We start from the raw sequence: 27,047 nt of genomic DNA on the forward strand, positions 1-27,047 counted from the left end.
TTCGGATTTGACAGAGCCATTGTTATATCAAGCCCCAAGAATATTCCGGGTTTTCCTGACTTTAGTCATAGTCCTCTGGGTCTCTACAGATACACAGTTTGCCTGATTTTCTAACAGCTCCCATGCTGTTAATCTAGTCATCTGGGGCAGAAAACTTGGCTAGGATGCTCTACCCCCTCCTATTTATTTACTAGCTATCTTTAGACACAAGGAGCCACTTAAAACCCAATTGCCCAGGACCGCTCCTGGTTTCAACCCAAAATACAGGTGCCTCTTCCCCACTCAACACTGGGCTACATGTACACTAGTCGATTCATGTGCTTTTATTCCTCCAGAATTTAGCAGCTGCAACCAACTCCCTTTTTCATGTTGTAGCCAAAAAAGGAATCAAACAATCAGTACGAAGTTAATCAACTGATAATGTAACAGGTGGCATTTGATTTCATTTACAACTGCATGAGGAATCACTTGTAATAAACCTTTAGAAGTATAGGGTTGCATATGGTCACCACTGGGCCAAATCCAGCATCAGCAGCATTTGCTATTGTATTTTATTCATCTCTTGTCTTTGGAAATTCTATTAATCCTTGAAATACCACAGAAAGCACAAAAGGTTTGCATTACATATCAATGAGTGTATTTCCTTAAGACGGTACTTGGCATCCCTTGGAAGCTTATGAATCATCTCCTTTGGCTGCTGTAGAACCACTTATTGTTTTATTGAACAAGAGAGTAAAAAGTCTCATAAAAGCCTGCATACTGTAAATGGCCAGGGTATAATTCAGACCTGCCCTTGTGCAGATTAATTGACGCATTTGGCCTTTTTGGAAAAAATGTCAACTGTTTTATGATAAATATAGCTTAGGCTGAGCACTTGAACCATGAATGACTTTTATTATTATTTTTTGGGTTGAATTTCACACACCCTTCTAATTTTTTTTCTTTTTTGGCTCGTGAGGTTTTTTGAGTGTAACAAGGGGAAAGCAAGTTAAGACAACAGAAAAAACACACACCCTTTCCAAACTCAGAAAGAGCAACTTTTGGCCCTCTTCATAGATAGTGCATAAAGCTTTATGAACATAATCTCTCAGACATATATGTTTATTTGTAGTATTGTGTGTTTTCTCCTTCTGAAGAACACAGTCAACTCTCTTCACATTCATACATAGGAGATGTTTTTTACACCAGAAGGAGGGTGATACTGGCTTGGTGATACTCCAGCATCCCTGGAATATTTTTTTGGAAAAGCCCAATGTTGGTTTCTTTCACATAAGTACATGATGCATCACAGTGTTTGCCCCAGATTTTCTGTGCAGCTCTCCCAGGGTCTGATCCACCTAAGCACCAGCTGTGAGGTGCTGAGAGTCTTTAACTCTCATTGAGCTCTGTGAGACATTCTGAGAGATGCTGAGCACCTGCAGCTCCCCCAAAAATTAATGAGAACAGCAGCTGTTCAGCACTTCTCAAGAGGATTACAGGAAGTGAAGGGGGAGGCCCTGGAGAGAAGAAAACTTTATGAAGTTCCTTCCACAGACAGTATCCTAAAATTTCCTCCCTTCTACTGAAGAAGCAGAAAGCCCTGGAACCCCAAAAGAACCCCAAGGTTGACTTGGATCTTAGGGATCTGCCAGAAGCCCCATGCCTGCATATTGGCTACAGGATCACCTGTCCCACCCTTTTAGCACAGTCCCACTGGTGCTGGGTACCTTCTGCATGGATTCTGTGCAGGATTTGGGGGGTTGGGGGGAGTCATTGCCTCCAGCCTACCTCATTTGTGGATCCCAGACAACACAGTTATCCCACAGTAGGAATCCAGGAAAGTAGTACCACAGAGTCAGGATTTGGGACAATGGGACTGAGGTATTTAGGTGCTTACAGATGCAGGTAGGTCCCTAGTGGTATTTGCAACAGTGCCTAAGAAAGTTAAGGTTTAGGTACTTACATCTTTGAAAATTTGGTCCTCAGTTCCTTGCAGGGTCAGGTCCACTGATATTTAAAATTCACACCTGTCTTTAGACTTTCATGGGTAGTCCTACACCAGAAAAATGTTGTACTTGTTACAGGAGTGCTCTATAAATGAGATGACTGTGCATATGTAGATAGTTGTTTGATAGATAAGTGCCAGTAGATAGTGCTCAAGAAAATGAAGTATAGCTTCTGAGTATTGTAGGACCAATGAAACTTGTGCACTGCAAATTGCTTTCTCTGTGAAGTTATTTACATGGAATAGTGAATAGTACCCATTTTTCATCAATGGTGGACAGTGCCCTGGGGCTTGTGTAGGCAGAGCTCAGGTGTTTTTATCAGCAGATTTTCAGGATAAAATGCCTGAATCCTGTCTTCACTAGTGCGTACACTTGCTAGTCCTGGTGTAGATGCACCCTTGCTGGAGAAATGGGTAAAAAAAAATTTAGTGTACACTAACACAATGAGGGACTCTGACTTCTGAACATTAAAATATAGATTTAAACTGTATGATCACGGTGCGGCTTCAAACACTGTCTTCAGAGTTTTGGACTTATGTACACATATTGCACTTAGGTCTTTATAGATTCCTCATGTCTGAATCTCACACCTGTTTTACACTGGCATAACTCCATTGATGTCAGTGGAATTATTCCTGATTTACACTGGCATAATGGAAATTAGAGTCAGGCCTGGAGTATGTTTTTTGCAAACTTTGTTGCAAAAGGTAATATGGTGTAAATCAAATGGTGGTTATTCTTGGTTGCTGATTGGCTGAGCCATCCCCAATTGACAGCAAAGGACAACCATGATGCATTTGTAGGTCAGTTTTCACCATAGAATCATAGAATCATAGAATATCAGGGTTGGAAGGGACCTCAGGAGGTCATCTAGTCCAACCCCCTGCTCAAAAGCAGGATCCATACCCAATTAAATCATCCCAGCCAGGGCTTTGTCAAGCCTGACCTTAAAAACTTCTAAGGAAGGAGATTCCACCAGATTCCTCAGACCAAGCAGTCCTGGACTCAGTTCTGCCTTCTGAAGAACCTGCTTAATCCCACTCTTCTTTTTGGGGTTGCATAAGTGCCACGGAGGGTAGATTTTGGCTAGCTATGTTTAGCTGGGACTGAAACTCCAATTTCCACAGGTTAACTTTTAAAATATTTTTTAACGTTTATAGGTTTTCACATACAGAGAATCACTTTATGTAGTTATGGAGGCAGCAGGGAAGGATGGGAGGAGGGGTTTTTTTCCCCTCCCTTAGGCAAAAATGGTACCAGTAATAATTGTTTCTCTATGTGAAAAGAAATATATATTATGTGATTATGCAGACCAAATTTCACTGCATGCTATCTCAGTAATGTCAGCAAGCAGAAGCTTATGTTTTCAGTGGGTCTAGTTAGCTCTCAGTTCCACCTCTAGAGGAAAAGAATCATTTTAGGCCCTAACTCTGTAATCTGATGCATGTGGCTAGACATTCATGCACTTGCATAGCCTCTAAGTCAATAGGGCTCAACACCAGTGCAGTGATCAATCCATATGGATCAGACTGCAGGATCAGCACCTTATTTTGCAGTCTGCATGTTTGCTAAGCCTCGTACATACACAGGAGCATCTGCTTCTGAGAGGTCCATTCTTCCATAGCAGTGTTTAGCCTGTCTGGAAATTCCATGTCTGAAGTGGAAGTATTATACTTTTATTTTGCAGATTGGCCTTGCCTGCCAGGTAGGCCACCTGTAAATCTTTCCCTTCATTTGGATGGATAGGTAACGAGTGATCTCCCATTACATCTTCAATGCTGCTGCTGCTGCTCACAGGATTCTCTCAAAGTGGGGACAGAACGGGTTGTGGTTTTTGCACAATGGTTATTTTGGCCAGTGAAGGGAGGGAAGTGGTGGAGGCAATTGCTGAAGGCTCTATGCCGATGGAGTGTAGATGCAGGCAAAATGTTGCCAGGACAGTGATTAATTTGTAATGAAAGAGGTGCTGGGGCTCAAGCAATTTTTTTACTTTTATATCTGAAGTGACAAGCCCAGGGGTGCTGAGGCTATGAACTGCCAAGGCCAGAGGTGCCAGGGCTATGAACTGCCAAGCCCTAGCAAGCCCCAACACAAGTTAAGCACTGCTCCAGGGACAATGGGGAGTGTTCTCAGAAGCAGCAAATACCCTTCAAATGAGTTCAGTGTGTCTTCTCCTCAGTATCAGCCTTCAGTTATGTGAGTGCTGAAAAGGCCCTGGGGCCCTGGCCATGCCAGTTGGGGTGTGGCGTGCCTCAGACTATAGTAGCCCCTCTCCTTCCTCTCCACACTCAGGGGGTGTTAGCACCAGCATTCTGGTTGCCCCCTGTGTGACTGTGCATGATCAGCCACAAACTGGCCCTAACATTGTTTTTTCCACCTCCCCACTCCCTTAACATTCAGCTCTAGATTGTACCTAGCCTCTATGCAACAGCACAGGATGGGAGTAAGGACTCTTCACTCCCTCCTGCACAGCCCAAACACAGACTTCCCAGAACTGTAGCCTCCACATTTGAGGGAGCACAGGGTCTCCTACTGAGTTGCTCCCTGTGAGTAGCAGCTCACAGGAAAGGGAACAGGATGGATGGGGGATGGGGCGGGGGGAGGTAAAGCATGACTTGGCTCCCCAATCCACTGGCCAGCCAGGCTGAGGGAAGTATGCACTAGCGGGGCAGCAGCTAGCCACAATCAGGGTGCTCCAGGAACCACTGCATGTCCTTGAATCACAGAGCCTGTGAGAAAGTGCCATCTCCTCAGGAGAAAGAAAGGGGGAAGGAGGAGAAATCGTAACAGGAATTAAGAACGCTTACCAGATAGCAAGTGTGAAAAATCAGGATGGAGGGGGAGGGGAATTGGCACCTATTATAAGAAAAAGCCTCAAATATCGGGATTGTCCCTATGAAATCAAGACATCTGGTCACCCTAGCTGGCTGGAAGAGATGGAGAATCAGCAGCAGTTGAATGCAAAATGGTTGCTTTAGGACTGCAGCTACGGTCTCTGCCAAATTTAAAGGGCCAGCTTTGGAACAGCATGAGAAAGTCACACTGGGGAAAAGTCCCTATAAGAAGGCTACGCTACAGAGAGGCAAGAGGGAGCAGTTGTTTATTAAGGAAGTTGTTGCTACATCAAATGGCCCAATCCTGTAGGTGCCAAATGCAGAGGCCAAACATTGCTTAATAGCTGCTTATCTGCTACATGGGGACAAAAGGAGCTGCAATACTGCCTGCTGGAAGCTTCATGCATGCCAAGAAGATCTCTGTAGTGGCTCTTCACTGTGACTAACAGGTCTGAACAAGCAGGAATCTAAATGTTCGAAAACTTGTGTAGGAATTGAGCAGTAAACGGAGTCCACTATTCCTCCCTCTATACTTAGTAGTATCTGGATGCAGGCTAGCCATACAAATGCCTCAAACCTTGCTTTGCCACACAGAGCAGGATTCTACCTACCCCGCTCCCTCCTAGCCTCCTTGAGCAAAGCTCTATTATTCAGATCACCCACCTCATCTATATAGTGCAGTGTAGTTTGCACATGTAAATCTGAGTTTTTGCACATGCAAAAAGTTAGGTATCATGGATTATATGTGCAAAAAATGTAGGCACACAAAAGATTCCAGACACAATTTTAGTGGCCTTTTCGATTCCACTGTCCACCTCTTTCCCTGTCATATGCTGCCGCAGTTGAGGCTCTAGATAGAAGTATTCAAGCTGGTTTTGTTATAAAAGAGAGGGGACAGAGGTTTCTCTGTGAAGTCCCTGTTCTCTGGAATTCACTCCCTCCAGTCCAAAATAGCCTGAATTTGCTGACCTTCAGGGCGCGCTGCAAGGTTCATCTTCTCAGAAGAACTGCTGAAGAGGTGCCTATTGCAGGGGGTGAGATTTATAGAGAAATGGGGAATTGGATTATTTATGTGCTACTTGGTTACAACTCTTCTATACAATGGGATTTTGGGTCTTTTCTTTGACTTATTTTCTTTTAAAGTCTGTGTTATATAGGCATCTCTTGTTATAGATCTATAGAATAAATAAACACATTCAATTTTTGCTCAAAGCTCTGGACTAGCCTTAATGAAATTTTGCTAGGTACATTGTGTTTGGCCACATACAGTGTATACTATAGGTTATGTTGGAAAACTCACTAAAATATGATGTTTTATTGGTGTAAATATTCCATATTACTGTAAATTGTAACCACAATGGCCTTTCCATTCCTTATCTATAGAATTAAAATTGTCAATCAGTATGGTATCAGTATCATAAAAGATACTGATCTCCTCAGTGATGGGAACCATATATAGAGAAAATAAAAACATAGGGCTTGATCCTGACCTCTGTGGGCTTACCCTAGAGAATAAGAGTTTGCAGGATTGGGAAGGCTCTTTTCCTAAACAGGAAAGAAGATGCACAGACAAGATCTTTAAAAAAAAAAAAACCCCACAACCCCACTGCATAGCTATAAAATCACACATTCTGGCATGACAGTCATTTCTGGAGCCCTGGAGGCTCAAATTAAGAGTGCATTTTTATCATGGACATTTCATCTGCCCTTCATTTTACCCCTAATCTATCTTCCCTTTGCAGCCTGTGTGTGTGCTGGTGTTGAAAGATAATAACAAAGCAAGAGTCATAAAGGAGACACTGAGATATGAACTCAGTGCTAGGGTTCAAGCCACATTTATAAGGACTGATTTCAAGCAAAAGGCATCTCTTTCTAGTACTCCCTAAATATTTCTCCTCACACTTTAGTGAGACTGATTTTTATGTACTAGGATACAGTTTTCAAACATTTCTATGCACACAAACAGGCCTGTGGTTTTGAGCTTCCCATTTCATCTGTGTTCGCTGTAGCTGAAATTACATTTTTTTTTTTTTGCATTATGCTGATATGTGAAAAATACATAAAAAACATATGGCCCAAATCATGACCCAGGCAGTGAGAAGCTGCAGAGCCAAGGCAGTTTCAGATTCCAACCAGGCTTCACCACTGCTGCACAGCATGAGTTAGAGCCAGGTATGAGATGAGCAGCTACAGCAGATAGTGTGGAGTTACTCTGCAGCTGTCCTGCCCACTATGCCCCCAAGGGCAGAGTGCATGACTCCCCCTCCCACATATGACAGTGGGGATACTGAAAAAATATCAGTGAGAGGTGATGCCTGTTTCAATGCGGGAGAGAGGGAAATGGCTGACAATGCCAAAGCTAATTGACAGGCAGCTCCGGGTGAAAGACACAGCTCTCCCAGAGCAATCTTCAGCAGAGGGCACAGCCAATCCTCCCCACCATCATCCCCATTAGCTAACAATTTTCAGGAACTTGGACTGAGCTGCCCCATACTTGGGTCTGCCTGCCTCACCATTGAAGGCTGCTTTGCAGGGGGCTCTATGAAAAGCTGCTGGAGGGGGCAAGAAACTCATTGCATAGGTTTCCCACCTCTCCTCTGTGCTGCATGGGCCCAGATTCTGGTGTAGAGAAGAAGCTGATCTACCATCCCATCAGGATTTGGACAGACCAGTGCTGAGCTCCCCTGTGCAGGAGCAAGGGACATGTTCACTGCTCAGGCTTTGGGTCTGTTATAGGCAGAGCTACTAGCATTGCCTATAGTTAAAGTTACCTGACATTTCCCATTTTAAGACCATGCTTTCAGTTGCTTATAACTTTGCCAGACTTCACCTGCTCAGGCTGAAATTTTCACATGCCTTAGGCTGAATCTTTTGGGAAAATTTTAGCCAAAAGAGTACAGCTGTTCCCTAGAGTGAGACTAGGAGGAAATGTGTTGTTTTCCAGTGTTTCTTAAAAAAAAATTCTAGTGACTTTTTCTTTGGAAAGCTCTAGCACTCCCTTGCTTTCGGAGCAGGGTTGGGAAATTTGGCAAGAAGGTGGCCTTTGTATCAGGGCCATGTCACATATTCCTGTGGAAATCCACCCAAATTTGGCCAAGTTATAATCTTTTAGAAAATCTCAGTTTGCACGCACTCAGTAGAGACTTCTTAGACTTTACCAGGTAAAATGTCCATGAGTACTGAGTGTGCTTGAGCCTCTCATGTATCCTAGTGCTGAGCAAACTGCACATGCACCATGGCCACAGAGCAACCGAGCAGGCTCCAGTCCTGGACTACAGGGGCACAACTTAATTTTTCCTGTGATTGCTGCTCCCTGTTGCTGCAAGCTGGGATGGGGCTGGGCACCAGAATTGAGAGCAGGGAGTCTGTCTATCCTGTTCACTCAGTGACCCCCTGTTTGGCACCCAGGCAGTGTGGAGGAGCAAGCTGCCTGACTCAAATGCACAGGGGACACGAACCACACCTAGGGCATTGAAGGGGAGGGCCGAGGGAGTAGAATGGGACAAGGAGCCTGGGGAGCAGAGACTTGGACCGGAGGCTGGCAGGGGGCAGAGACTGGGACTAGCTGTGCCTGGAGACTAGGTCTGGGAGCTGAAGAGGGAAATGGGGTTGGGAAGACAGGTAGACTAGGTCAGGAGGAACTGTGATTATATGAGAAGCCATTAGAGTGGGATTGGCAGGGCAAGAAGAGAGTGGGAGCCAATCAGGTAGGGGAAAGGAGGTGGGGGGAGGTGAGACAGATGTGACAAAGAGCTGGGGTGGCAGGGGTGTGGGGGAGAGAATGGGACTGACTGGGTAAAGAGACTGGGACAAGGAGATGTCACTCAAACATCAACCTGTGGAACTCATTGCCAGGTGATTTTGTGAAGGCCTAAAGTATAACTGGGGTCCAAAAAGAATTAGATAAGTTCATGGAGGACAGATCCATCAATGGCTATTAGCCAAAATGGTCAGAGACACAACTCCATGCCCTGGTTGTCCCTAAATCTCTGACTGCCAGAAGCTGGAATTGGATGACAGGGAATGGATCACCCGGTAGATTGCCCCATTCAGTTCACTCCCTCTGATTCTGAAGCACCTGGCATTGGCAACTGTCGGAAGACAGGATACTGGGCTAGATGGACCTTTGGACTGACCCAGTGTGTCCGTAATTAAGTTCTTAAGGAGCTGGAGGAAGGGCAAGAGGGGATGAATCTGTATGGCTGGGCAAGGAGACTAGAAGGAGGACTGAGGGCAGACTGGGAGTGGGAAATACTGTGATGGAGAAACTGGGGGAGGGGGCTGAAACTAGGACTTAGTGGGCAAGAAGACTGGGATCAGAAGACACTGGGACTGGCTAGGTGAGAAGACTGAGACTGGGACAAAGAGCCAGTGGTGTGGTGGAAAAAAGACTAGGCTGGGGACAAGTCGGAAGGGAGTGGGCTAACAGGGTCAAACCTAGGGGGAATGGTAGGAAGAGTTTGTGCACACTTGAGCACACTCTCCTCCAGACCCTGCAATGGAACCAAAGATTCCCCATGTCTCACCGTTCCCCTGAGGTCAGCAAATATCTGAACAACCCACTAGCAAAGTGGCCCATCACCCTCTAGCTCTGGTCCACATAGAGAACGACAAACAACAACCCTTTGCTAGCTGTTACTCCGCTAGCTCAAGTGGCAGAGGGTTGAGGGTTGTGGGCTGGATGTACAGGTTCTAACCCGGCTGATGATCCACGTGGCTGTCAATATGCCACCACATGATGACATTTCTATTGTTTTCACGTTGCTTTTTTAAAAACCTAGGAAATGACACACAACAAATCTGTGTTAAAACCACATTATTAAGGTTGCAAAGTCAAACACTCAAAAGTTCTGAAATGCCAGAATTAAAGTTGTCCATGCAACCTTAATTCAGCCCTCTTTTCTGTATGCTTTACGATATGGCATTTAATTATATAATCAGTTATTATTTTTTCTGCCCTGCTCTGGGGATGAATCAGGTTTGTATCCTGAAGGAGACAGTTGTCTCTAGGACCTCTGCCTCATTTGTTGCAGAAGTTGGAAGGTGTGTAGTAAAGGAGGAGAACTGGCTTCTGTCTCTACCTCTGCCACAGAGTTCCTATGTGATGCTAAGCAAATTACTTAAACCAAACTTTTCACAAGAGGTCACTAATTGCATGCCCCTTATTTTCTGAGTGCCTGACTTGGGACGCTGGAGTCTGCTTTGCAGAAGTGATGAACACTCAGAGCTGCAGCTGAAGGCAGTAGGAGCTGTGCTTTGAATATATAAAGTACTATAGAATGCTAAAGACTTTGAAAAATCAGCTCCTCTGTATCTCAAATTGGGCACCCAAAATTAGAGGATACTTTTGACCTTAATCTTTCTATGCCTCAGTTTCCCATCAATAAAATGGGGATAATACTACCCCCCTCACCTCACAGGGGTGTTGTGAAGGCAGATTAATTAATGTCTGTAAAGTGCTCAGTTACCATAGTGAGGGGGACCATGGAAAAGTCCGTGAGGAAATCAATAATTCTGTCCTCAGCTCAGGGTTTGAATACTGTGCCGCAAATAAAGAAAGGGACCATACATTGAGCAATGAGGAGAAAACAAAATATTGAGTAGTTGCTCATTAAGTGAGCTCTGTCCAGCCTGAATAGTCAATGAGGCAGGAAATAGAGAAAATAATATGTGATCATGTAATTAAATACTATCATAATGCATGCGCACAGGAAGGATGAATTAGGGTTGCAAAGGCAACCTTAATGCTGGTATTTCATAACTTTTCAGTGTTTGGCTTTGCAACCCTTAATAATGTTCTTTTAACATAGGTTTTTTTGTGTAATATAAAAGAAGAGAGCTTTGAGGCAAATGCGATACATGACAGTGTGCAGCACAGTTTAATTCACCTATAATAGATCCCTGAGGGGTTCACATTTTGTTAAATCAAGATCTTTTTACCTTGCCACTTTGTTCTTCCTGAAGTGATTCCTTCGTTGTCAGCATTATTTGAGTCAGAGTCGATTACTCTCAGCTAACTCACACGATTAACTGAAAAAAATTAATCACGATTAAAAAAATTAATCGCGATTAATCGCACTGTTAAACAATAGAATACCAATTGAAATTTATTAAATATTTTTGGACGCAACAAAAAGTGCCATGTGAACACCTGTTCTCACATTCTAGTGCCATTGTAAACAAGAAGCGGGCAGCATTACCTCCTGCAAATTGAAACCAAACTTGTTTGTCTGAGCACTGGCTGAAGTAGGACGGAGGCTACTGTAGGCTCTAAAATTGTACATTGCTTTATTTTTGAAGGCAGTTATTTTTTGTACATAATTCTACACTTGTAAGTTCAACTTTCATGATAAAGAGATTGCACGACAGTACGTGTATGAGGTGAATTGAAAAATACCTTTCTTCTGTTTTTTACAGTGCAAATATTTGTAACCAAAAATAAGGTGAGCACTGCACACTTTGTATTCTGTGCCGTAATTGAAATCAATATATTTGAAAATGTAGAAAACATCCAAAAATATTTAAATAAATGGTACTCTATTATTGTTTAACAGCGCGATTAATCACAATTAATTTTTTTAATCGCTTGACAGCCCTACTTTCTATACTTTCAGCCACAAGCAGAAAAAAGCCAATCAGGTTATTTTGCAAAGAAATGCTTGCTGTTTTGAATAAGAGTTTGCATCACCCCTTTCTTTCTTGCCTTTCCCCCACAACCCTGTTATAAACTCCAAAGACCTGAATCTCCATTGCTCTGAACCCTTCGTAGTAATTTAAATCAGTGCAAAGTGGGCAGAAAACTTGACCGAATCGGAATGGTAGCTTTGTACACTTGCCTTGCACTGCTGTCAATGACTTGGGTGCAAAGCAGTGGAGAATTGAGCCCCAAATATTGGCTGGAGTGAACACAAAATGAAAGCCAAATCCTGAAGTCTTTAGTTTTTACTCAGGAAATCTATTGATTTAAAACAAGAACAACAACCAACCAACACCTCTACAGAATTCTAGTGTAATATCCAAAATGCTGCCACTTCCTAGAATGTCACTGCTGTGTTTTGAATAGCTATTGTATTTCTATAAGGGCTGTGCTGTCCCCCCAGTCCATGTTCCAAATGACAACTCTCTCTGTTTTACTTCAGAAAATCTAGTTTCACTCCACACCTCCCAACTCAGTCAGGCTTTTCTCATGTTCAGCCTTGATTTATAAAAACGTTGAATCCCTTCCATCTAACTCTTTCCTTGCTTCTCCAAATGTCTCTATCGCCCTTTGCACCAATTGCAACGGTTCGCCTCAGTCTGGAGTGGCTCAGAGCACTCCCTGATAACGTGGGTGGTCTGATCTGCTCAACCCTGAAGCTGACAGCTGAACTCTGCTTTAGATAGCAACAGGCACAACAGGAGAAGAAAGGGAAGGTTAGATTTATTCTATCTAACATTTTGCTAAATCAGCCATGGAAAGGAGTATAGAGTGAGGAAGGGATCGGGGAAGACTGCTGGAGAGAAATTCTTGTTTTTATTCAGGAACAAAGACACTGTGGAGGTTAAAGCCAGAGATATGCATGTTACTAAGGGATGACAAAGGGGGAAACTTTATTTTTATTGATACAATAAATATTATAGATTCCCTTCTAGTATAATAGGTGGAGTATCACATTTTTCTCAGTGAATAATTCACTTCCTCCATTGAGATCCATGGCTCAGCCTTCGGTCTCATGGTTTATTCCCTCACAAACCAGATTATTGCCTTGTAAAACAGAGCACCCCTTCCCATTATCTCTTTAATGACAGAATAACAATTACTGCAAGCACACGCAAAAAAAAGCATCTTAGCTCAGCGGAGTTCAGTTTGAGAGCAACTGGCTCAGATCTGCTGTAATGTTTGTATTGTATTTGATGATAAGTTCCAATTATCTTTGCAGAACTTTAAACTGAGACTTACGAGTCTGATTAAAGAAAATAATGAGCTCTGGGTTATTTGTTCATCTGAGCGAGATTTACGGAAATCTCCAGATATGAACCAAAACCAAGAGGAAATACACTCCTCCACCTTGGAAGACGTGTGCAATTTCTCCAGGAGAAAGGCACCCTGAGCCAGAGCCTCCGTTGGTGTAAATCAACATAGCTCCAGTGCCTTTAGAGGAGTGATGCCAGTTTATACCTCAGAAGGATCTGCCCCCCTATTACTTGCATGCCCAGTGAAATTAGATTTGCACTAAGTGGTTGCATATGAAGACGTATGCACATAACAGACCAGTTTTCAAGGGAGTCACCACAAAAATTGCTACTATCTTGTAGGGTTAGGATTGACAATTTTGGTTGGATGTGTTCCTTGAGGTTTCATCACATGACATAATCTTTAATTAAAGATGAATCTTTAATTCCTGGAGACTCAGGACAATCCTGAAGGGTTGGCAACCCTGTATAAAGGGGTCTTGTATCCTTTCATAAACTTGAGAGAAACGTCTATGATGAACTTCATTGTGCTGTGATGCTGACGTTTAATTTGAAAAAGTGGTGCTGTTTGCCTGTTTAACGATTAGATGGAGCCTCTGGAATAAGTAGGAGAAAATAGTGCATATTCATTAAGGGCCTGTTCCAAAGCCCATTGAAATATTTTCACTGACTTCAGTGGGCTTGGGATGAGTGTAAGGGAACAGAGATTTCCTCTCCTAGTAATTCAGCCTGCAGTGGAGAGAGGAATTTGAGAAAGAGTTCAAAGAATCCCACAGAGCAGATGAGTAGCCGCAAAGAGTCTGGAGCTGGGGCAGGATGAAGAGCAAGTCATTGTGGGGGATTAAAGGAAGTTTGAGGCTCTATGACAAAGCCAAATGGAAGCAGGTCAGGAGAAGAAAGCAAACCACAAAAACCTTGACCTTGCTGAGACACCAAGAACTTCCTAGTGGAAGAAAAGAATGGCCTAACAGAAAGAAGCATTGCCTTCAAATTCCTCCCAACCCAAATTCATCACAAAAGGTACCCCAGTCACTATGGTGTAACTAAAAAGGTTGCAAGGTAGTAAGTCTAGTGTGAAACACCTGACAGGAAGAGAGAGTGTGAAATGAAGTTGGTAGCTTACTGCAGGACACATTTGGAAAGAGTTAGGGAGTGAGACAAAATTTAGCCAAAGTGCACCTCTTCAGCAGAAAAGCAGTGGAAACATAGCATTCCCTAGCTGGAAGAGGACCTTTGCCATTATCCAGGGGCTGTACCAGAATCAGAAAGGACTGAGAAAGAGAAGGTAGAGAGGAAAACTCTCCAGAATCTCCCCATTGCTGTCTGAGACCCGAGTCCTGTCTTGTGAGGCACGAAATACTATTCTTGAGAGACTGGAAGGGTTGAAGCTGGGTCTTTGTTCTGCAACAGGAGAGAGATGGAAGGTCTCTTAATATAGAGAGGATTTTTCTTCCATATGTAGCTTCAGAAAATGTATGAAAGCTGTCTTCTTTCTTTTGCAAAAGATTCATTTCCTATTTGAGTTCAAAGCCTGAGCTAGGCTCTGGTTTCCAGAGACTGATTGGGAATTCTCACAATTCTGGTAGGCTCCCTTCCTCTGACCTCCCAGCTAAGTAGTGAATGTTTGATAGAATAATGACTCACAGAGTAAAGAGCATGGTCTTTCTAGCACCTTTGCAAAAGTCTATTTAATGTTCAAATATGGAAGGTTAAAGGGCCAAATCTTGAAGCTCTCACTGAGTTTGTATCAGTTCTCACTCAAGAAAAATTTCCATTGGGTCAAATCTTGATGTCTTTCCTCAGGAGTTTTGCCTGAGAAAGGACAAAGTACAGTCTAAATACGGACTTCAAGAACTGGCCCACTAATAAACAAACAAACAAACAACAATAATAATAAAATTATTTAGAAAGAAAATGAATAAGGCATAAACTGACAAGTGCCAATGAAAAGGAAAGAAAACATCATTATCAAAAGGAAATGCTCAGAATAACTCTTGTAGCATTCACTTCTCAATCCAGTCTCATTTAATTAGAAGCAAGCAATCACCAGTGCTTATGAGATGTATGAAAACTGTTCTTTCAAACATCAGGACATAAAGTAAAGGAGCAGGCACATGAGCAGATTCATCCTTTTCACTGATGAGGATTCTGTGCCATGCAGTGAATTATTCCCATCAGCTGCTTGACAATTTGTACTTTCTTTGATCTAGCCCCCACCCCACATATTCTCTTGCATGCAAACTGCAGAATTAAATGCATGCACCCAGCAGCCTTAGTGATGCAATACAAAACACTTGAAAAGGAATTCCTCCATGCCTCATGCACTGGTCCCATCCTATAATTCTCAAAACGTTAACAGTAACCTTCTGTCCACTAAAATTAGACTTCTAATCACAGACAACACTTCTACCCACAACATCACCAGCAATCAAACCCAGAAATAAACATAAAAAGAAAAGGAGTACTTGTGGCACCTTAGAGACTAACCAATTTATTTGAGCATAAGCTTTCGTGAGCTACAGCTCACTTCATCGGATGCATACTGTGGAAACTGCAGAAGACATTATATACACAGAGACCATGAAACAATACCTCCTCCCACCCCACTCTCCTGCTGGTAATAGCTTATCTAAAGTGATCACTCTCCTTACAATGTGTATGATAATCAAGCTGGGCCATTTCCAGCACAAATCCAGGTTTTCTCACCCTCCGCTCCCCTACACACAAACTCACTCTCCTGCTGGTAATATGGAAACTGCAGAAGACATTATATACACAGAGACCATGAAACAATACCTCCTCCCACCCCACTCTCCTGCTGGTAATAGCTTATCTAAAGTGATCACTCTCCTTACAATGTGTATGATAATCAAGTTGGGCCATTTCCAGCACAAATCCAGGTTTTCTCACCCTCCGCCCCCCTACACACAGTGGAGGCGGAGGGTGAGAAAACCTGGATTTGTGCTGGAAATGGCCCAACTTGCTTATCATACACATTGTAAGGAGAGTGATCACTTTAGATAAGCTATTACCAGCAGGAGAGTGGGGTGGGAGGAGGTATTGTTTCATGGTCTCTGTGTATATAATGTCTTCTGCAGTTTCCACAGTATGCATCTGATGAAGTGAGCTGTAGCTCACGAAAGCTTATGCTCAAATAAATTGGTTAGTCGCTAAGGTGCCACAAGTACTCCTTTTCTTTTTGCGAGTACAGACTAACACGGCTGTTACTCTGAAACCAGAAATAAACATGTCTATTATTAATTAGGATGATTAAATTTATTCAGCATTTATATAGTAGCATTACATGGTATGGTGCTTTACATAGACTGATGAGAAAGAAGGAGATCACAGTGGAGAGAGAATATGGCTTAATTACACATTAACTAATTAAAGTCCCACTCACACAAGTTAACAGATGCCTGAAAGGGGATGATGGGGAGTCTGCTTCTCATTTCTTTTCCCTGAAGAACACAATGACTTGGCACTGAGAATTTGGAGTCAAGAAAAGCCATGCTATTTAGAATTAAAAATAGTACATTTACAGCTGTATCTCACCTTCATATAGAAGAAGAATGGTTTCATGCATAAGGCACTGGACTGGGATTCGAAAGATCTTGGTTCAGTTTCAAGCTCCAACACAGACATCCTGTGGCAAGTTACTGCATCTTTCTGTGTCCAGTCCCCCATCTTTATAATAGGAATAGTAACACTTCCCTGCCTTATTTAAATGTTGTGAGAATGAATTAAATAATGTATGTAAGGTACTTGGAAACTACAACAATGGAGGCCATGTAAATACATATAGAGTAAGTTCAGATTTCTTATTTTTTGTGCCATAATTAAAACTTTATGAGTGTAAACAAATCTTTCTTACAGGCACAAACAATGTTACATAATGTGAAACTACACTATGAGGAAATCACACATTATCCTGTATCTAATGTTACATCTTGCCTTTTTGCAAATAGGTTAACATTATTAAAATTTTACGTTTTTACAGTTTAGTTATAATCAGAAATATGACTGTAAAATGGCATCATAGGGTTCCATATTTATTTTCTCTCAGTGATTCACTTATCAAATGATCTCCAGTTGGAAATAAAAAATAATAAAGTTTGAAATGCCAGACTCAGCCTGGGATCTGAAACGCAAGCTGTGTTATTTCTACCTTTTACATTGTCATGAGCAGTGAAGATTCTATTGACAATTTTATTGATGGTGCGCATGATCAAAGAGAATCCAGTGATTCTCATGGCTGTGTTGGTTCTGCAGTACTAATAGAATCATAGAATCATAGAATATCAGGGTTGGAAGGGACCCCTGAAGGTCATCTAGTCCAACCCCCTGCTCGAAGCAGGACCAATTCCCAGTTAAATCATCCCAGCCAGGGCTTTGTCAAGCCTGACCTTAAAAACCTCTAAGGAAGGAGATTCTACCACCTCCCTAGGTAACGCATTCCAGTGTTTCACCACCCTCTTAGTGAAAAAGTTTTTCCTAATATCCAATCTAAACCTCCCCCACTGCAACTTGAGACCATTACTCCTCGTTCTGTCATCTGCTACCATTGAGAACAGTCTAGAGCCATCCTCTTTGGAACCCCCTTTCAGGTAGTTGAAAGCAGCTATCAAATCCCCCCTCATTCTTCTCTTCTGCAGGCTAAACAATCCCAGCTCCCTCAGCCTCTCCTCATAAGTCATGTGTTCTAGACCCCTAATCATTTTTGTTGCCCTTCGCTGGACTCTCTCCAATTTATCCACATCCTTCTTGTAGTGTGGGGCCCAAAACTGGACACAGTACTCCAGATGAGGCCTCACCAATGTCGAATAGAGGGGAACGATCACGTCCCTCGATCTGCTTGCTATGCCCCTACTTATACAACCCAAAATGCCATTGGCCTTCTTGGCAACAAGGGCACACTGCTGACTCATATCCAGCTTCTCGTCCACTGTCACCTCTAGGTCCTTTTCCGCAGAACTGCTGCCTAGCCATTCGGTCCCTAGTCTGTAGCGGTGCATTGGATTCTTCCATCCTAAGTGCAGGACCCTGCACTTATCCTTATTGAACCTCATCAGATTTCTTTTGGCCCAATCCTCCAATTTGTCTAGGTCCTTCTGTATCCTATCCCTCCCCTCCAGCGTATCTACCACTCCTCCCAGTTTAGTATCATCCGCAAATTTGCTGAGAGTGCAATCCACACCATCCTCCAGATCATTTATGAAGATATTGAACAAAACCGGCCCTAGGACCGACCCTTGGGGCACTCCACTTGATACCGGCTGCCAACTAGACATGGAGCCATTGATCACTACCCGTTGAGCCCGACAATCTAGCCAGCTTTCTACCCACCTTATAGTGCATTCATCCAGCCCATACTTCCTTAACTTGCTGACAAGAATACTGTGGGAGACAGTGTCAAAAGCTTTCCTAAGTCAAGAAACAATACATCCACTGCTTTCCCTTCATCCACAGAACCAGTAATCTCATCATAAAAGGCGATTAGATTAGTCAGGCATGACCTTCCCTTGGTGAATCCATGCTGGCTGTTCCTGATCACTTTCCTCTCATGCAAGTGCATCAGGATTGATTCTTTGAGGACCTGCTCCATGATTTTTCCAGGGACTGAGGTGAGGCTGACTGGCCTGTAATTCCCAGGATCCTCCTTCTTCCCTTTTTTAAAGATTGGCACTACATTAGCCTTTTTCCAGTCATCCGGGACTTCCCCGGTTCGCCACGAGTTTTCAAAGATAATGGCCAATGGCTCTGCAATCACAGCCGCCAATTCCTTCAGCACTCTCGGATGCAACTCGTCCGGCCCCATGGACTTGTGCACGTCCAGCTTTTCTAAATAGTCCCTAACCACCTCTATCTCCACAGAGGGCTGGCCATCTCTTCCCCATTTTGTGATGCCCAGCGCAGCAGTCTGGGAGCTGACCTTGTTAGTGAAAACAGAGGCAAAAAAAGCATTGAGTACATTAGCTTTTTCCACATCCTCTGTCACTAGGTTGCCGCCCTCATTCAGTAAGGGGCCCACACTTTCCTTGGCTTTCTTCTTGTTGCCAACATACCTGAAAAAACCCTTCTTGTTACTCTTGACATCTCTCACTAGCTGCAGCTCCAGGTGCGATTTGGCCCTCCTGATTTCATTCCTACATGCCCGAGCAATATTTTTATACTCTTCCCTGGTCATATGTCTAACCTTCCACTTCTTGTAAGCTTCTTTTTTATGTTTAAGATCCGCTAGGATTTCACCATTAAGCCAAGCTGGTCGCCTGCCATATTTACTATTCTTTCGACTCATTGGGATGGTTTGTCCCTGTAACAGAATAGTATTTTCCCCTCCCCGCCCCCCCAGTAAACTAAGTACATCTGACTTGGAAGATACATTGGGAGCAGAACTATTAAGTAAGAAGGTGAAATTTTTATGTTATTTTTCTGAGCATAATAGCTCTTGACTGATGTTTGTTGTCATGACACTGAAGATCAAGCAGATAACTCCAGCTGAGTCCCACAAACAGATGACTAGGGCTCTAGCAAAGGCTTCAAACATCCAGAGCTCATGTCCTGTGCTTTTGACTCTTTTGTTTGCCTTTGTTACTCCTGGTGTTGTGAACAGAGAAGCAACACCCAGTATCCTTAGAGAAGTTCAGATATTCCATAGCAGGCACTGCATTCCAAGATAAGTTTCCTATTAAATCACTTGCTTTCGTAACACGACATCCAGACCATGGCCCCCATTTTACAAAAGTGACTTCCCTTTCCCGCAGTTGTGTTTGTACAAATAAAAAAGAATAATGATCAAACTTAAAACTTATAGTGTGATTGATGGGACATCGACCAAGTGCTTTACAAATGTTAACTAATGAATCCTCACTATCGCTCAGTGCATTCGTCTAAGTATCATTACCCTACATTTTACAGACAAGGAAACTGACACAGAATGTTTCAGTGACTTGCTCAGAGTTACATGCCAAGGCATGGGGCAGGGAGAAGCAAAGTCGGGGAGCCAGAATCTGGCAGAGAGTGGGACAGAGACTAAACAGAAAGAAGGAAGCATGGTGGTTTTAATTTCTTACTGTTACACCAATAAAATTCATAAAGAGGAAAAAATTGATTTTTATTGTTGACCTGAATACTTACAAACCCCCCAAGATCACAGACCACACCTGTCACATTAAAAACAATCATACTGTCCTCGTATCATTTCACTCTGTGAACAAGCACTGCAGTTGCCATATGAAAGGTATAGGATCCCAGATGGGATCAAGAAGTGGCTTAGATAGAAGACCATCTTGTTCCTAAGAATGCTTCCACACTCTGAAAGAGTTTGAGCGCATCTGTTATATAGCTGGCCCCACAGATCTTTCCTGGATACTTTTTCCAGATGTGACAGGCCCATGGACTGCATCTGGTGCTACACGACTACAGAACGACACAATATGAAAATCCATGGCACATATCACATTCAGTAAGTGAAAGCAGAATAGAGCAAGAAAGTGCAACATCAAAAGTGGCCTCCCAAAGGAGGCTGCCAAAGTGTGTAATCTTCCTGCAGGAAATTTATTGCACATAGACCAACATCATATTCCCCAGTGGTATTTACCACATGAAGTTATGTATTTTGGTATCCCCCACAGTGTATTGTGGCTCAAATCCAGCCTTTCTCTCTGTGCAACAGGATTCTAGGGGGCTGTGCACTCACTGCATGACACAAAGCTCAGTTCTGGGGCGGGGAGGGCAGAGACGTGGGCAGGGCAGAAGAATCTGCCTCTGTGTTATGTAGCTATTCCTACCCCACCCTGAGGGGGCTGTGGAGGATCGCACTGCAGCAGTTTCTGCAGAGCAGTTCCATAGCCGTTCTGCAGCCCGGGTAGCAGGTTCCTCCCCCGTCTTGTGTAGCTATCCAGCACCTGGCTTAGCTCCTCCTCGGAAGAATAAAACGGTCTATTTTCAGAAGAGTGGCCTCTCTTTAAGAGGAGGAAATGTATGTGTGCCCAGGAACAAGGTGTGGCACAAATTGTGGGCTTGGAGGGGCAAATACTCAGATTTCCACCCATAATCCATTCCCTGAGCACTAAGCTTGCATGTGCAAAAAGGAAAGGCAGCCCCAGGTGTCCCACAAACACTAAAAATATGTGCTCTTGCTTCTTTCTTGCTCCTTTCTGCTTTCACTAGATTAGCACAAAACTGCTATTTTCAACATCTGAAAAGAAGTTTTAGAGGAGTTTTCTGTTGGCTAAAAGCTGAGGTAAATTACTTCAGGTATTGACAGGAAATTGGCTCAGAGCACGTTGAAATGTTTGTGGGAAGTTTGCGTATTGGGGCCCAGCAGAGCACTGTACAAGCTGATGCAAGCGATACACTGGTTGCCACGATACCGTAAATGTTGATGTCTATTGACTGGCCCAAATGCAAGTCTCATTTGAGTGCACAAAGCACGTGTTGTACCTGGCTCCAGGCAGGGCAGCTTTGTGGTGATTCAGTCAGATATTTTAGTTAGTTAGTCAGCAGCGTTTCTGCTGTCGAAGAGAGGTTGTCTTTGCTTTTCCGACGGCCCCTTTTTAAAAGTGTGCTCTCAGTCGACCAGATTATACTTAGTTGTTCATGAAAGACAGTGCTTTTCTACACTTCTCCACCTCACTTCTCCATAAGCCACACTGCCTAACCTGCTCCTAAGCCAGCTCTGTCATTTTAAGGATGGCAATGTCACAGAATTGTAACATCAGGAGGACATACCCTGAAGTCCTTGCTCTAGCCACTGTGTTCACTGCTCCCTGCTGAGGGAAGTGAAGGGATGCACCACCAGAGTGCCGGGATCGATTGTGCTTCTGGAGTCACAGTGCCTGAGAGTTCCCCCATGTGCAGTGTGAAGGTGTACATTGCACCATACCTTAGGGTGATGACAAACACCTGTGTATCCAGCCAGCTCTGCTGGCCGGTGTGGAGGGAAGTGTGGGGCACACCTTGGCTTCCTCGGGACAGTTTGCAGCCCGAAGAACACTAGGATGGATCAGGTTTCAGAGTAACAGCTGTGTTAGTCTGTATTCGCAAAAAGAAAAAGAGTACTTGTGGCAACTTAGAGACTAACCAATTTATCTGAGCATAAGCTTTCATGAGCTACAGCTCACTTCATCGGATGCTGTAGCTCACGAAAGCTTATGCTCAAATAAATTGGTTAGTCTCTAAGGTGCCACAAGTACTCCTTTTCTTTTTAGGATGGATCAGTCCCTGTATTCACAGGAGTGGAGGAACAATGATTATCTCCAGCCCTTTCTCAAAGGGCACAGGGTTATGGGGAGCGATTGATCAGTGCTCTTTGCATCCTACCTCCTCCCCATCCTAGTGCTCCCTTCACCAGGCCCAAGCTCAGTCTGTCCCTCAGTTCTTCCTCAGTCACAACTCCCATTGCCTTCGCTGGGGCTTTGCCTAAGGAAAGGAGTGAGGACCCCAAGGAGTTGGTCCATAACAATCAGAGATGGAGAAGCCATATTGAGGTAAGTCAGCAAAACAAGAAGCCAGATTCTGGCCCCAAGTTCCATCCTCTCTGTGCTTACAGCCAGATCTCTGCCACTTGTTCTCCCCAACATAGGGGTGCCCCTGGGTGGTGTGGATGTGGGAGGACACTGCACCAGAGACCTTTAGGCTGCTCTAAGTTAGGTCAGGAACCAGTTCAGCCCCGGTCAAGCCAAGGGCCAGGGGACTAGAGCCACTTTTCCTCTCCCAGCCTTGTGTCTTGCACTGAGCATAGCTCATGGCCCAAAGTGTCTACGTTGTGCTTATAGAGCATGCTTACATTGACACAAACAGGAAATGACACTTTTTAATGAAAAGGGGGTAATTTTGAGCAATTCCCCCATTTGTGCAGGCATTGTTTACATGCACATTTAGCTGCTTGCACCAATGTGCACATATTTTGCAGGTACAGTCTAGGTTGCTACATGATAACACTTCAGCCCATCTAGGTCCACCTCCTCTGCCAACTGAAGATTTGTCCCTTTCATATAGTGTCCAGTGCCCAGTCTAAGAGAGTTTTAAATGCCTCAAGATACAGGGCTTAAAACAGGCCGTATGGTCCCAAGTGATAAGCATTCAGCCTTAAAGCTGAATATTTCCTCTTTTCCTAGACTGGGGAATCCTTCCCTCCAGCTGGGAAACTACAGTCCCTACTGAACCAAACACCTTAGCTCTGTCCGTGTGTGACCAAAAGCACCCCTGTATTTACACCCTACACATTATAATAATAATCTTTGTGCAAAATATGCTTTGTGAGGTATCATTTAAAAACTAACATCACACTGATCATCAATAGTCTTATGCAATGTGTGTACAGAATGCATGTTAAGAGTTATGAACACGAGCTGAAATTATGACTAATTGTTTACCAGATGGGGCGCTGGAACAGGAGGGGCCAAGGGGCCATAGCCCTCCCACTTTCTGAAAGGGGCCAGCTTGGCCCACCCAGCCAGAAGCTGGAGCCAGGTTGGGATAAGAGCCATGTGGGCAGCTGTGGGGAGCCATGGACCCTCCACTTGCTGTGGGCAGGAGGCCAGGGGGCGGGGACACTGGCTGGGGGTTGCTCTCAGGCCCCCCTGCCCACCCTGGGTAAGTGGAAGGCCCCAAGCTCCAGCTTCCGGCTTGGCTGGGAGCAGGGCCTTTTTGGGGAAGAGGAGGGGCAGGGGCGGGGCCACATGTTTCCCTCATTCTTAGGCAGAATCCATTGCCTCTGTTACCAGACGAATCTGGGGAGGGGGTAACCCTGTTTCTCAAAGACAAAGGACAAGCCAATGCCTCTAATCAGGTCTCCTCAAAATTGCTTGGCAATCACCTGTCGAGTGGCTGTTCTTTGGCAAGGAAGGGGGGCAGGAACAGATCAATCTACATTTTAGCAAACAATAACATGGGACCTCTTTCACCACAGACTCCATGCCTATGTCCTCCCAGCTGGAAGGAACTTTATCTAGGGATAACTCTTAGGAAAACACATTTCAAAGGCTGACTGGACTATAAAAGTGAGGGGCAAAACCACAACAAGCTGTATCTCTCTCTCTCTCTCTCTCTTTTTCACCTAGGAAGACAAAGGAACCAGCCCTTTGACTTTGAGGAGTGTGATTGGTGTGTTGCTGACAGGCAGCTGGGATCAAAGTTGTGGAGCAGGGCTGTAGCTGTACACAGATGCTCACGGTGTGTAGCTAAACACATACACTGCATGCTGTGAGGCTGTTTGTGAGCGGCCCCAGGTTGGGAGCTACAACAGCAAAGCATTGTGAGGCACCCAGGGTTACTGGACAGGCAGACACAACCTTTCACTGGTCTTGATTGCACCCCGAAATGCAACGCCCTGCTCCACACTTTCACCAGTTTGCCAAAGTGTAATAGTGCACCACAGACATTTAATATCATATCTTGCTTTAAACGTCCTTTTTGCCTCTGCTCAGCACATACTGCATATAGTTTGCTGAGTCTTTTCTTGCTTTCTTCTGTATCACTTTAATGTCTCCATTTCAGTGTTCGTTGGTGAATACAATGGGCTAAAATTGAAGAGAACTGAAGCTAATTTTTAAAATTCTGTGTGAATAGAAAGGCTCCTGCCCCTTACAGGAATATGTTAGCCTTCTCATGTGGATGTAATCTTCTTAACTCTCTACCATGGAGCTCCTAATACCTATTCTATGAATGATCTGCCTTTCAAACCCCCCACTGTTTGCCTTTGTTTCATTCTTTTTGCATATGTATCTCTAAAAGGCTATTCCAGGGAGGGATCCATTATAAATGTGTTGTTCTTTAATATTATAAAAAGAAAAGGAGCACTTGTGGCACCTAAAAGACTAACAAATTTATTTGAGCATAAGCTTTCGTGAGCTACAGCTCACTTCATTGGATGCACCAGAGCTGTAGCTCACGAAAGCTTATGCTCAAATAAATTTGTTAGTCTCTAAGGTGCCACAAGTACTCCTTTTCTTTTTGCGAATACAGACTAACACGGCTGCTACTCTGAAACCTTTAATATTATAAGTATTCTAATTCTCTGCATTTAGGTAGCTCTTATTGCTCAGCCAGACACATTTCCACTGAAAAGGAAAAGAAGACTTCAGCTCACAAAAAACACCCCCTATCATCTTAGGTTATGAGCTCTATGGGAACGTGCCTTACTATAGCTGACTGTTTTCTTGTCTTAAACTTAGATTATAAACTCCTTGGGGCAGGGACCCTTCTTTTCGTTCTGTATTTGTACAGCACCTAGCACAATAGGGTTCTGGACCATGACTGGAGCTCCTGGATGCTGTGGTATACATATAAAATACTAATAATTTTATTTCATGGAATACAGACATAGTGAGTTAGAGGACAGAGCACTGGACTGAGGATCATTTCTGAGTTCTAAGCCCAGCACTACCACCTACATGATGTGTGCTCTTGGGAAGCAACATCTCCCTTTCCCCACCTACCCTTTGTCTGTATTGTCTATTTAGCTGTTAAGCTCTTCAGAGCAGGCACCAAATTTCACTAGAAAAGTTGATGAGGAAAATAGAGCATTTCATACTAAGTGGGAGGAAGATTACTTGTTCACTGAAAGTGATGGACACCCACAACGCCTTGTGTGCTTGCAAGTGTGTGTGTATACGCACAGTGTGTGCGTGCACAATGTCTAACACAATGGATCCTTGATCCCAGTTGGGGTCTTTCGGTGCTACTATAGTGCAAATAATACATAAATAATAATAGTGTCCTGAAAGTGCCTAAAGAAAAGGAGAACTTGTGGCACCTTAGAGACTAACAAATTTATTTGAGCATAAGCTTTCGTGAGCTACAGCTCACTTCATCGGATGCATCCGATGAAGTGAGCTGTAGCTCATGAAAACTTTAACCGTGGTGCCTTAAATCGTGATGCAGCAGTAATCTAAGATCAAGGATATTAGGAAAAACTTTTTCACTAGGAGGGTGGTGAAGCACTGGAATGCGTTGCCTAAGGAGGTGGTGGAATCTCCTTCCTTAGAGGTTTTTAAGGTCAGTCTTGACAAAGCCCTGGCTGGGATGATTTAGTTGGGGATTGGTCCTGTTTTGAGCAGGCGGTTGTACTAGATGACCTCCTGAGGTCCCTTCCAACCCTGATATTCTATGAAAACCCAATCTCTTTTAAATGATATGACCATTCTGTGTTGTCATTCTTACAGTCAAGATTATTTTTGGGGGTGCACGAGAAGTGACCGATATTTTAGGACTAGGCTGTTTACTGCCAGAGAGCCAGCAAAAAATGGTACGTGATTAAAATAAATGGATACCTACCCTTTTTCACTCACTTAAACTGATCTATAAAAGTCACAATGAGTTGGCAAGAAACTTGAGATTCATTTACCTTAATTTCTAGAATAGAAACATTCTTATCAACTTCAAACACTGTTAAACATTATTAACAATTGCAGGTCTGCGAGAATACAATGAAAAGTATAAGAATTTTGCAAGTCAGTGATATAATGTTGTTTAACAGGTATTGGATACATCATTGGTATATTAGCCAAAATAGTTAACTGTGTTAAATTTTGAAAATTTAAGTAGCTACATGTCCTGGTTACCATAATATTAGTATTTTATCAATTATCAGGTGATCTTAAATTTCCTTTCAGTTTTTGAATCATTAGTTTGACTTTGCTAGATCCATACCATTTTGTTCATACAATTTCCTAAAAGCATATTGACATGGGGCATAATCAGCAAATGAAAATGGTCTAGTTCACTCAGTGTCCCGTTTACCACAAAAACCCCACAGCCTCCCTCAGCCCATGAATTATGGATGTCTGGGGTCTGTACTCCACCAAAAACTTGGCTAGACACATAAAATCTTTTTTTTAAAGAAAATATGTTGAATGAAGCAAACAAGAGGCCAGTAGAATTAAAGTGAATTATTAAAGTCAACTCACAAAAGTCAACTCACAGTTCCCGCCATCTTGTTAGTCTCCTCCCTCCAGATTCCTTCTCCAAGCCCCTTCTAGTTTTCTGAAGTATGTATTGTGACTACCCATTCCTTCTGTATTGAGTTAGTATCCCAGGATGGCTGCTACTGAGAGCCATTCAAGAGTTAAGAAGTTATTTATATACATAGGAACAATGTAGCTGTCATACTATTTCAGACCATTGGGTATTCAATCCATTATCCTAATCCTAGCAAGTAGCTGATGCTTCAGAGAAAGGTGAACCCGCCTTTCTAAGCCTCAATTTATGGGAAATATCCTCATCACTCTCTCCTACAGGTGTAATTCAGGATTATTAATTCAAGAGGCTT

This window comes from Eretmochelys imbricata, chromosome 1, assembly GCF_965152235.1.
Source record: "Eretmochelys imbricata isolate rEreImb1 chromosome 1, rEreImb1.hap1, whole genome shotgun sequence".
NCBI classification, from domain to species: domain Eukaryota; kingdom Metazoa; phylum Chordata; order Testudines; family Cheloniidae; genus Eretmochelys; species Eretmochelys imbricata.